The sequence below is a fragment of the Oryctolagus cuniculus genome, chromosome 19 (genome assembly GCF_964237555.1).
Source record: "Oryctolagus cuniculus chromosome 19, mOryCun1.1, whole genome shotgun sequence".
Taxonomy (NCBI): domain Eukaryota; kingdom Metazoa; phylum Chordata; class Mammalia; order Lagomorpha; family Leporidae; genus Oryctolagus; species Oryctolagus cuniculus.
This window is the reverse complement of record NC_091450.1, coordinates 51,770,183-51,781,296: the sequence shown is the minus strand read 5'-3', so window position 1 is coordinate 51,781,296 and position 11,114 is coordinate 51,770,183. Positions and strand designations below refer to the sequence as shown.

Genomic DNA, 11,114 nt, shown 5'->3' with positions numbered 1-11,114 from the left:
GAGCCACCACAGCTTTCTTGTAGTTGCTGTTATCATGATGCGCATTTTCAATCCTTTTACTTTCAATATATTTGTGTCTTTGAACCAAATTGTTTCTCCTGCAGAAAAGATAGAGCTGAGACATGCTTAATTGTTCAGTCTGGCAATTTGTGCTTTTATTCACTTGTTTAATCCATTCATAAGTAATATTCTTACTTCTATAATTTGATTTGTGACTGCCATCTTACATTTTGTTCTCTAAATTTCTCATGCTATATTTGTTCTATTATTCTCTTTTTTTGCCATTAAGCAAATGTTTATGTAGACTTTTAATTTGTCTAATGCCTCTTCACTGAAATTTTAGCTTTGATTATAGTAGTTGCTCAAGATTCACCATATACATACACCTCAGCTTACCAGAACTGACTTCACATATATTCCACTTTTGATTTTAATAGTATAGAAACTTTACTATTATATAGCTGTATTCTATTTTCATATTTTCTGTGGCATTATTGTTATACACATATTTTTATATTTCAAACTTAGTAATACATTAGTAATTTCCTCATTCCAGTTCAGCTTTGGTGCTGCCTATAGTCTTTGCATGGTTATTAGCAAATGTGTTACAAATGTAATACCTTTCTATGTGTTCTAGGTTATAGAAACATTATATAAATATTTTATATATTATTTAAAAATTAAAAGGATAAGCAGGATATACATTTAAGCCATTATTTTATATATTATATTATATTTTATAATTATAATTATAATTATTATAATTGACAGGCAGAGTGGACAGTGAGAGAGAGAGACAGAGAGAAAGGTCTTCCTTTGCCGTTGGTTCACCCTCCAATGGCTGCCGCGGCCGGTGCACCGCGCTGATCCGATGGCAGGAGCCAGGAGCCAGGTGCTTTTCCTGGTGTCCCATGGGGTGCAGGGCCCAAGCACTTGGGCCATCCTCCACTGCACTCCCTGGCCACAGCAGAGAGCTGGCCTGGAAGAGGGGCAACCGGGACAGAATCCGGCACCCCGACCGGGACTAGAACCTGGTGTGCCGGCGCCGCTAGGCGGAGGATTAGCCTAGTGAGCCGCGGCGCCGGCCTACAATTACTATTTAAAAATATTTATTTGAATTATCTACAGAAGTTTCTTGCTTTCAGTATGAAGAATTTCCTTTAGTGCTTTTTATGTAAAAATTAACAATTGTGCATATTTATGTGCTACATTGTGACATTTCAATAGATGTATAAAGTGTATACTGGTCAAAACAAGGTAATCAACATTTCTCCTTTTTGACCTTATAACTGGAAGATGGAGCATACGAAAGAGCTATCTGTACCACATATTTATTGTAGCTCAATTCACAATAGCAAAGACATGGAATCAACCCAAATGCTCATCAGCTGAAGACTGGATAAAGAAATTATGGGATATGTACACCATGGAATACAACACAGCAGGCAGTAAAAAAAAATGAAAAGAAAACGAAGACTGGTCATTTGCAACAAAATGGATGAAACTGGAAAACACCATACTTAGTGAAATAAGCCAGTTCCAAAGGGACAAACTCTGTATGTTCTCCCTGACCTGTGATAACTAATAAAGCACCTAAAAGACAACATGTAGAAATGAAATTCACACTTTGAGAAGCAACAATTTTCAGGAGCCCTTCTCTTGACTGTTGCTTTTTATTCTATATCTTTTATCTTTTCCTTTATAATATTTTCCTTATTTTTTCTCTTTCATACAATTCATTGAATTCTATACTTAACAGTTAATTATATATATATATATAAAGTTAATTTAAAATAGATCTTAGTAAAGAATAAGAGTGAGAATAAGAAAGGGAAGAGCAAGGGGGGCGTTCACAGTGGGAAGAATTAGCAAGATCCTAAAGTTGTAATTGTGAAACCTACGGAGATGTGCGCTTTGGAACCGCAGCGTGAGAGCCCGGGAAGATGGAGCAGCTGCCTCCGGGGCAGCCCATGTCCCTGGGGGGCCTGCAGCAGCTCCAGCCACTGTCATCAGGTCTCTGGCCCAGAGCCCTGGGCCAGGACACCTTGGAAGGCGTAGACCACGCTGCAGGAGAGTGAGGACTTCACCATGGAGGCTCTGCAACATCTAGATTCTCTAGGGACTACAAAAGTTGAAGGAAGGCAAATTTTCAAAAGGAAGTTGTCTTGAAAATATATTTACAATATTGACAGCTTTTTATATTTTTAAATAATTTAAGACTTTAAGAAGGTTTATGGTGAAAGGAAACTGGACTAACAACGAGGCCAAAGACTTTTCCTGCCATGACTTACTCTGGAAATAGCTGGCAGCGACTGCAAGAGACCCGCGAGGGGCTGTAACAGCCGCCCAGGCCTTCCACTCAGGGGTTGCCCGAGGGACAGAGCAGTGATGCCTCCCTGGACGGCAGAGGGCCACCGCTTTTATCAGACAGCGCTGGGGGAAATCAGATGCTAAGGAATCCGGCACCTGCACTGCTGGGAACCTGCAGATGCAGCAGAGGCTGGTGAATGCAGGGTGTGACCAGGAGGTGGCGGGCAGAGCGCTCAAGCTGACTGGCAGCAGGAGTATAGAAACGGCCCCGGAATACATCAGTAAGACGGGCTGCCTGGGCCCCAGGAAGGAACAGACAGTGCGAGTCGTTAAGCAGACTCCCCAGGAAAGGGCCTGGTGCCAACCCAGGTGAGGATGTCATGGAGGCCCAGTTTCCAGGGCGACGCCTTCCCACCCTACCACCTGCTGGGCGGCGCGGGAGGAGGTGCCAAGCCTTCCCCTGGACAGCGCACCCCTCCTAAGGCTATGGGACAGCGGGCATGGAGGGGGCGGGGGGCGCACTTCCCTGGGTCCCCGCACTGCGGGCCCCTCGCTGCCGCTACTTGGCGCCACCTAAGGCCGCGCTCTTGCTGGTGCCCTGGGAGCCTCTGGCCTAAGGCGTGCGGCACAGCCTCTTGTTCCAGAGCAAGGTGCTGCCTGAGGCTGGGGTCTACTGGGGCCTGACAGCCAAGGGCCAGCCCGACGGCCCCGCGCCCAGAAGGACCTACTCCTTCAACAGCCAGCAACTGCAGGTGGGCGTCCCCATCCAGGCCGAGCCCTCCCTGCTGGCCCCCAACACCCTCGGCAGTCCATACCTGCTAGACCTGGAGTTGGGCAGCCCACACTGCAGGTGCCTGCCCCCCTACCCGAATCACCTGCTGCTGCCCAGCATGTCGGAGCAGTACGACCTGGACGGCCTGTGTGTGGGCATGGAGCAGAGCCTCCGAGGGGGTGCAGCGGCCAAGCCCGCCAAAAGGGCAGACAAGAGCCACTAGGGCGCCAAGGGGCACAGATGCGGGAAGGACAAAAAGCAGATCCAGACTTTTTCCTAAGTCCTTGGCTGCAAAAACAGCAAGGAGGAGGAGGAGCGAGTCACACTTTAAGTAATTCATGGAGCAACAAGTGGAAAATGTCATAGAAACCTACCAGCAGAAGGTGAACCGGAGGATGCAGCTGGAGCAAGGGATGGCCAAAGCTGGACTGTGCGAAGCTGAGCAGGAACAGAGGGAGATCCTCTACCAGGAGGAGTCTAATTACAGCAGGCTGAAGAGGGCCAAGGTGAACAAGCCCATGTTTGTGAAAATCAAAACCCTGGTGCCTTTGGAGAAGTGCACTTTACTTGTAAGGTGGACACTCACTCTCTGTACACCATGAGGACCCTGAGGAAGGAGGATGTGCTGAGCCGGAATCAGGTGGCCTGTGTCATGGCTGAGAGGGACATCCTGGCTGAGGCCGACAACGAGTGCGTGGTGAAACTCTACTACTCCTTCCAAGACAAAGACAGCCTGTACTTTGTAAGGGACTGGTCCCTGGTGGGGATGTGATGAGCCTGCTGATCCACATGGAGGTCTTCCCTGAGCACCTGGCCTGGTTCTCATCATAGAGTTGATGTTGGCCATTGAGAGCGTCCACAAGATAGGCTTTATCTACTGGGACATCATGCCTGACAACATTTGGATAGAGCTGGATGGTCACATCAAAGGGACAGATTTCGGCCTCTTCATGGGGTGCAGGTGGAACTCACAATTCCCAATACTACCAGAAAGGAAACCACATCTGACAGGACAGCATGGAGCTCAGTGACCTCTGGGATGATGTGTCTAACTGTCGGTGTGAGGACAGGCTGAAGACCCTGGAACAGCAGGCAGCAAGCAGCACCAGCGGTGTCTGGTGCACCCCCTGGTTGGGTTGCCACGTTACATCACTCCTCTGCAAAGGTACACCCTTGTGGAGCATCAGCATGATTCTCTTTGAGATGCCGGTCGGGCTGGTGCCCACACTCACAGAAACCCAGCTGAAGGTGGTCAACTGGGAGAACACTTCCACATTCCTGCCCAGGTCAAGCTGAGCCAGAGGCCAGGTCAACCTTATCACCAAGCTGAGCTGCTCTAGTCTGCCTGGGGGAGGGACAGGCAGATGACTTAAAGGCCCACCCCTTCTTCACACCATAGACTTCTCCAGCGACATCTGGAAGCAGCCAGCCCCCTACGTGCCCACCAGCAGCCACCCCATGGGACACCTCAGATTTTGACCCCATAGATAAAGAAAGCCTGTGGAATGAGGCCAGCGAAGGGAGTACCAAGTCCTGGGACACGCTCGCCTGCCCTGGAAACAGGCACCGGAGCTCGCCTTCTGTGAATTCCCTTTCTGAAGGTGCTGTGATGACAGTGGCTTCCCCTTTAGATGCCACAAGCCTTCAGGAGCAGAGGCTTCACAGTCTGAGAACTCAGATTGGAAAACTCCGATCTGGTGGATCCGACAGAGGGTGCCAGCCGGTCTACGTGTAGCCCGTGCAGCCAGGGGCCATGAGGTGTCAGTCACCGGGGGAGCAGCCCAGGTGGGCTACTTCTTTTTCACTGGGAACGCCCGACACAGAAGCTGAAGGGACTCTTTCCAGCTGAGCTGCTTTTCTCAGTTCCGCTTGCTGCGCAGGGAGGGTGTACGTGACTTTGAATCGGCTTTTGAGGACTTAACACTGCATTAGAACAATATTTTTAAACATTTAGTACAGTTTAGAAATCCTATTTTTCTTACTGAATTATAGATTAACTTTGACAAATCATGCTGCTGTTATTTTCTACATTTGTATTTTATCCGTAGCACTTATTCACATTTAAGAAAAGACATAAAAACTGAAAAACATGTGAGAACAAATGTCTGTGCAATAATATAAAAAACTTAAAAAGCACTCTGCCCAGATATCATGGAGACCATTTTATCCACACAGTGGATTTTGTTTGTATTTTTTCCCACATTTCAAAATCGTGATATGATGTTAAGGTGCTTTTTTGGCTTTGTGTGTATTACAGTATAATAGGAAGTGAGCAGGGTGATGATGTGCTGTGATTTCAGACATCTGCTGGGGAAAGCACTGCTGGAGCAGGGTTTTTCTATTATAAAATTACCATAGCCATTCACAGCAGCTGCTGTGAATATGTTTTTACCCAGTGTTTTTAAATGAGGCATTTTAGATAGCGTGCTGATAAGGTATCCCGTGGTTTGCTATGATTATATCCCTTATTGTTTTGTTAAAGACATGCAGAAGTGTAACTGGAAAGTGATTTGTGTGTGTGTGGGTATGATTGGGTTCTTTGGGGGGTAAAGTGAAATGTTTGTCATATACTAAACTTTCACACATCAAAAGGGATTAACATAGCTATGCCAGAACTTTGAAGTTACTGGTGGACGCATGTTCATTTCTGTAGTCAGTATGCTCTTGGGTTCTTGGTGCAGCTGGTATGTGGAATTCAATAACTCCAACCCTGCTACTTAACCTCTTGAATGCTTCTTCCTCCCGCTGTTGTAACAGCTGAGATGTTACCATAATGAAATTGAGTAATCTTATGGTTTTTGAGTAATCTTACGGTTTTAGTGTGCTTTGAAATGTTGAACTGTAGCTTGGTTTAATTAGCACATTTTTCTAACCTTTGTAAACAAGCAAAGATTCTTATTGACAGTGTGATGAAAAAATAAACCATACATGTTTTCTTAGATGTATAGATGTATGTATAACTACATAGGTAAACAAAATATTCCTTATTTCAAATTAGTATGGTGCCTATTTAAAGTGATTTATTTAAATTCTTTTGCTTTTTAAAAATCTGATCACAGTTTTCATTATATTATTCTCCATATTTTTCTTTGAATTCTTGGCATAATGTATGCATTACTTAGTATGTATCTAAGAAACAATGCTTATACGTTTATCAATGCCTAATCTAAAAAAAAAATCCTGTGTACTGGTTTTTTGGTTATCATTTTTCAGACATTCTTGGCCTGGAGAACCTCTCTGTCATGAGCTATAGAGACCCCATTTTGCTCTAAATTGCACTTCAAATTCACTGGGATGCATATAGTATTCCTTATAAGCAAATGCCATGTTTATCCAGTAACATTGTTTTAGTTATTTTTTAGTACCATTTTTTTTTTTTTTTGACAGGCAGAGTGGACAGTGAGTGAGTGAGAAAGAGAGACAGAGAGAAAGGTCTTCTTTTGCCATTGGTTCACCCTCCAGTGGCTGCCACAGTCAGCGCGCTGTGGCCAGCACACCGCACTGATCCGAAGGCAGGAGCCAGGTGCTTCTCCTGGTCTCCCATGGGGTGCAGGGCCCAAGCACTTGGGCCATCCTCCACTGCACTCCAGGGCCACAGCAGAGAGCTGGCCTGGAAGAGGGGCAACTGGGACAGAATCTGGAGCCCCGACAGAGACTAGAACCTGGTGTGCTAGCACCGCTAGGCGGAGGATTAGCCTGTTGAGCTGCGGCGCCGGCAGTACCATTTTCTTTTAATTTTTATACTAGAATTAAAAGTGGTATGAATGTCATTTCCTCAACAATGTCTCTGTGTTTCAGGGTAAATATAGGGAAGAATTATATGTCCACTAAAATCTTTTTTCTTTTTATTCCCCACAGCATGATACCCTGCTGTAGGCTCTGCTCAGTAGATAATTTTCAGTTATGTGCATAATCTGAGATCAATGTTGGCAAAAAATTTGTTAGCACATATATGCTGTCAAGTATTGAGATCTGATGCAGTATATATCCTTTGTTTAATTAGATGTATTGTGACATTCTCATCTCTTATTTTTGTACAGCGTCAACTGCATTAGTATGAAAGAATTCAATTAATATCACTCTTATTTTCTAGGCCTTTCACTGTGGCAGGGAGCATGGATGAGGTGACAGTTGGGAAAAGGATGGTCAGAGGCCGTGACTACCCCTGGGGAGTTTTGCAAGGTAAATGTGATGAAAGAGTGCAGGCTCTGGAAATATGGAGTTAAACATTCCATGTCTGTCACCTGTAGGATTTTTAGAGTTTCAAAGTTATGAAATATTCAAATATGTTTTACTATATTGCTATATGTTATACTACATGTAATATTATGTAGGTATAATATAAATAATTATAAGTAAAATAAGCTATAGTAAAATTATCATATAAAATAAATATAAATATAATGAATATAAATAAAATATAAAATTATCATGTGCTATAAATAATAAGTCATCCTGAGACTTTTAGAAATGGCAACACAAGAGAAAGACATGAGAGTTGATTTTTTAACAAAAAATTTTAATTGACAAAATTGTATGTACTTTTCATATGCAACGTGACACTTTGAACTATGTGTCTGTTGTTGAAAGGCTAAATTGAGCTAATCACCATATACACAAGCTTTGTGGTGAGAATATTAATATATACTCAGTATTGAAATTTTTAAGAATACAGTATGTTAACAATAGTAACCATAGTGTACAGTAGATGTCTTGAACTTTCACTTTTATCTAACAAAATATTTTATATTTTGACCAAAATCTCCCTTATCCACTACTCTATCCAGCTCCTGATAACTGCTATTTTATTCACTATTTATGTAAATTAAACTTTTTAATATTCCTTAAATAACTGAAAGCATGCCATATTTGCCCATGTGCCTGGCTTATTTCGTAGTTAAATGGCCTCCAGGTTTATTCATGTTGTTATAAATGACAGAATTTCCTTCATTTTAAGGCTGAATGGTATTCCATTGTGCTTATTTGCTACATTTTATTTATCCACTCATTGAGTGGTGGACTCTTGGGTTGATTTCATATCCTGACTATTTTTTCTTTTAATTTTTATTTATTTATTTATTTATTTATTTTATTTATTTTTGACAGGCAGAGTGGATAGTGAGAGAGAGACAGAGAGAAAGGTCTTCCTTTGCCGTTGGTTCACCCTTCAATGGCTGCCACGGCCGGCATGCTGCGGCCGGTGCACTGCGCTGATCTGAAGGCAGGAGCCAGGTGCTTCTCCTGGTCTCCCATGGAGTGCAGGGCCCAAGCACTTGGGCCATCCTCCACTGCACTCCCTGGCCACAGCAGAGAGCTGGCCTGGAAGAGGGGCAACTGGAACAGAATCCGGTGCCCTGACCAGGACTAGAACCCGGTGTGCCGGTGCCGCTAGGTGGAGGATTAGCCTATTGAGCCATGGTGCCGGCCTACTTATTTATTTTTAAAAGATGGTGACGTATTGTTATTTTGGAAGCAAAGCAACCAGGACTTGTGCTCACATATGGAATATTGACATTGCAGGCAGCAGCTTAGTTCACTGCCACAATGCCAGCCCCAATCAGCCAGTTTCTGAAAGGGATTTCTAAGTATGCTACTATGATATTACAGTCTATATTGTTCTTAAAGATTTATTAATATTTGATTTATATATTTAGGTACAAATATATTTATATATAAGTCTATATTTATATTTAGGTGAAAATATATATTTAGATGCAAATATATGTATAAGTGCTATGTCATTTTGAATATATTTATTGAATTGAGAGGCAGAGAGACAGTTATACAGAGAGAGCGTCCTCCTACCAGTCCACTCCCTAGATGATCACAGTCACTGGGACTGAGCTGGGGCTAAAGTCAGGAGCTGGAAGATCAGTCCAGGCTGCCCTTGTGGATGCAGAAGCCATCACTGCTGCCTCCCAGAGCTGCCTTAGCAGGAAGCCAGAGCCAGGAGCTGACTGTTGGTACTGAATCCAGGTACTCCAATATGTGAAGCAGGTATCTTAATTGGCATGTTAACTACTAGACTAAATGCCAGTCCTGCTATATCCTTTTGATTAAATGACTCCTCTGTCTTTATACAATGACCTTCTAATTCTTGGTTTGCAGTTTTTGCCTCAAAGCCTACTTTATCTGATAGAACTATAGTTGCTTCTGCATTTTTGGTTTATTTCAGTATACTGTTTAGTGAAACACATGTATGGAATATAAATGGGATTTTATAACTAAAGCATGCATAATCTATCTTTTGCATATATTTTTGTTAGTAGAATTTTACTTAATAAAAGTATTTCCTTCAGTGATGTTATAATACATACTTTGTTAGAAGTCTGTGAAATACCTTCAGGATAGTTTGTAAAGTACTAATGCACTAACCATGAAAACCTATAGTGGATGCTAGTGAGACACATTGTTTTACTATTTTTTATTTTCTATTTATGTATTGAATTTAAAGAAAATTTGCTAATCTAGAAATAAACTTCATATAGTTGGTATGTATTAGTAGGAACACAGTTATGTTGTTAAAAGAATTATTGCTGTTATTCAGATGATAATGTTGGCTTTCCTTTAAACGTGGTTTCCATTCTTGCATTCTTTCAAGAAAGCTTACTGAGTGCCAGGTATTGACAGTGAATGTTGTAGATGTGTTGTTTTTCTGACCAGTGGAAAATGAAAATCACTGTGACTTTGTTCAGCTCTGGGATATGCTTCTTTCTACCAATATGCAAGACCTGAAAGAACAGATGCACACTCAGCGTCCACCTGAAACCAGAACGTTTCAGGTACTTCAAAGTGCAGTCAATGGGTTTCACTGATGTGGGCCCGGACAACCAGCCAGTTAAGTGAGTACAGACATGGCTGGAACAACTAGATGAACAATTTAGAAAGTCCCTACAACCACAAAGTGTAGTCATTTGGGCATGCAGATAATTGTACTTCTCCCATCCCAACCCATCCTTCATTTTAGGTTTTTTAATCATCCTAAGTCTTAGGTGGAACTAATAGAAGCAATATTAAAAAAGCTCATTTATAAGTGAAATATTTGTGTATACTGAAAAATGTACCCAAGGTATTATTTTGTTTTGATTTTTGTATTTATGTGAAACAGAATCAGGGAAGAGATTGGTGAATATAAGCAAACACTGACAGATTGGCAAAAGAAATTAAGAAGGTTTGGTGAAGGAAAGAGTTGAAAAGCATTAATGCAATTCTTGGAAGTCAAGTGAAAAAGTTTTAGAGCAGATGTATTTAGCGCTATTGAAGATGGATGGTATTTGTGTTGTAACAGTATTTATAGTACTTTAGTAGTCAGTTGGTTATGATTCCTTGATGACAACCAGAATTGAACTATCTTAAGTGAATGATATTTTTAAAGATGCCTAGCTTTATTTTAACTATTTTAAAAAGATTTATTTATTTGAAAGACAGGTTGGGAAGACAGAGATAGATATCTTTCATCCACTGGTTCACTTCCCAAATGGCCACAGTGGCTGGGGTTGGAGTTAGGCCAGGCCAAGGACAGGAGCTGGAACTCCATTTGGGTCTCTCACATGGGAGCACAGGCCCAAGTACTTGGTACAGCTCCCACTGCTTTCACAGGTGCATTAGCAGGGAACTAATTGGAAGTGGAGCAGCGAGGACACAAACTGGTGCTCATATGGGATGCTGACATCACGGGTGATGGCGTAACCTGCTACACCACAACACCAGCTCCTATTTCAACTATTTTGAAAGTAGTTTCAATCATTAGAACTTTCCTCAAATTTTATTGCCAAAATATAAGAAGTACAGAAAATGGCAGAAATAAGAAATCTCTACTATAAGTAGTTAAAAATTATAGTACCCTTTTTAGTACTCTTTATTTATAGTCTACATATACTCAGGTTAAATATTATACCTCAGTTTATATATCCCATGATCTATAAGTTGTCATATTGGTAAATGTTCTTTTATAGAACCTATATTTATTTATGTGGGCATTTTAATGTGAGAGTAATACAAATGTGCTTTTTAGCTTTCAGGAGATCTATGA

The 11,114-nt window shown here is 42.0% G+C and overlaps 1 pseudogene; it reads left to right on the top strand.

Annotated features, from left to right (window-relative positions):
• The first annotated feature begins 1,943 nt into the window (after positions 1 to 1,943).
• On the top strand, positions 1,944 to 4,817 carry LOC127489487 (serine/threonine-protein kinase LATS2 pseudogene; annotated as a pseudogene).
• Positions 4,818 to 11,114: the final 6,297 nt, after the last annotated feature.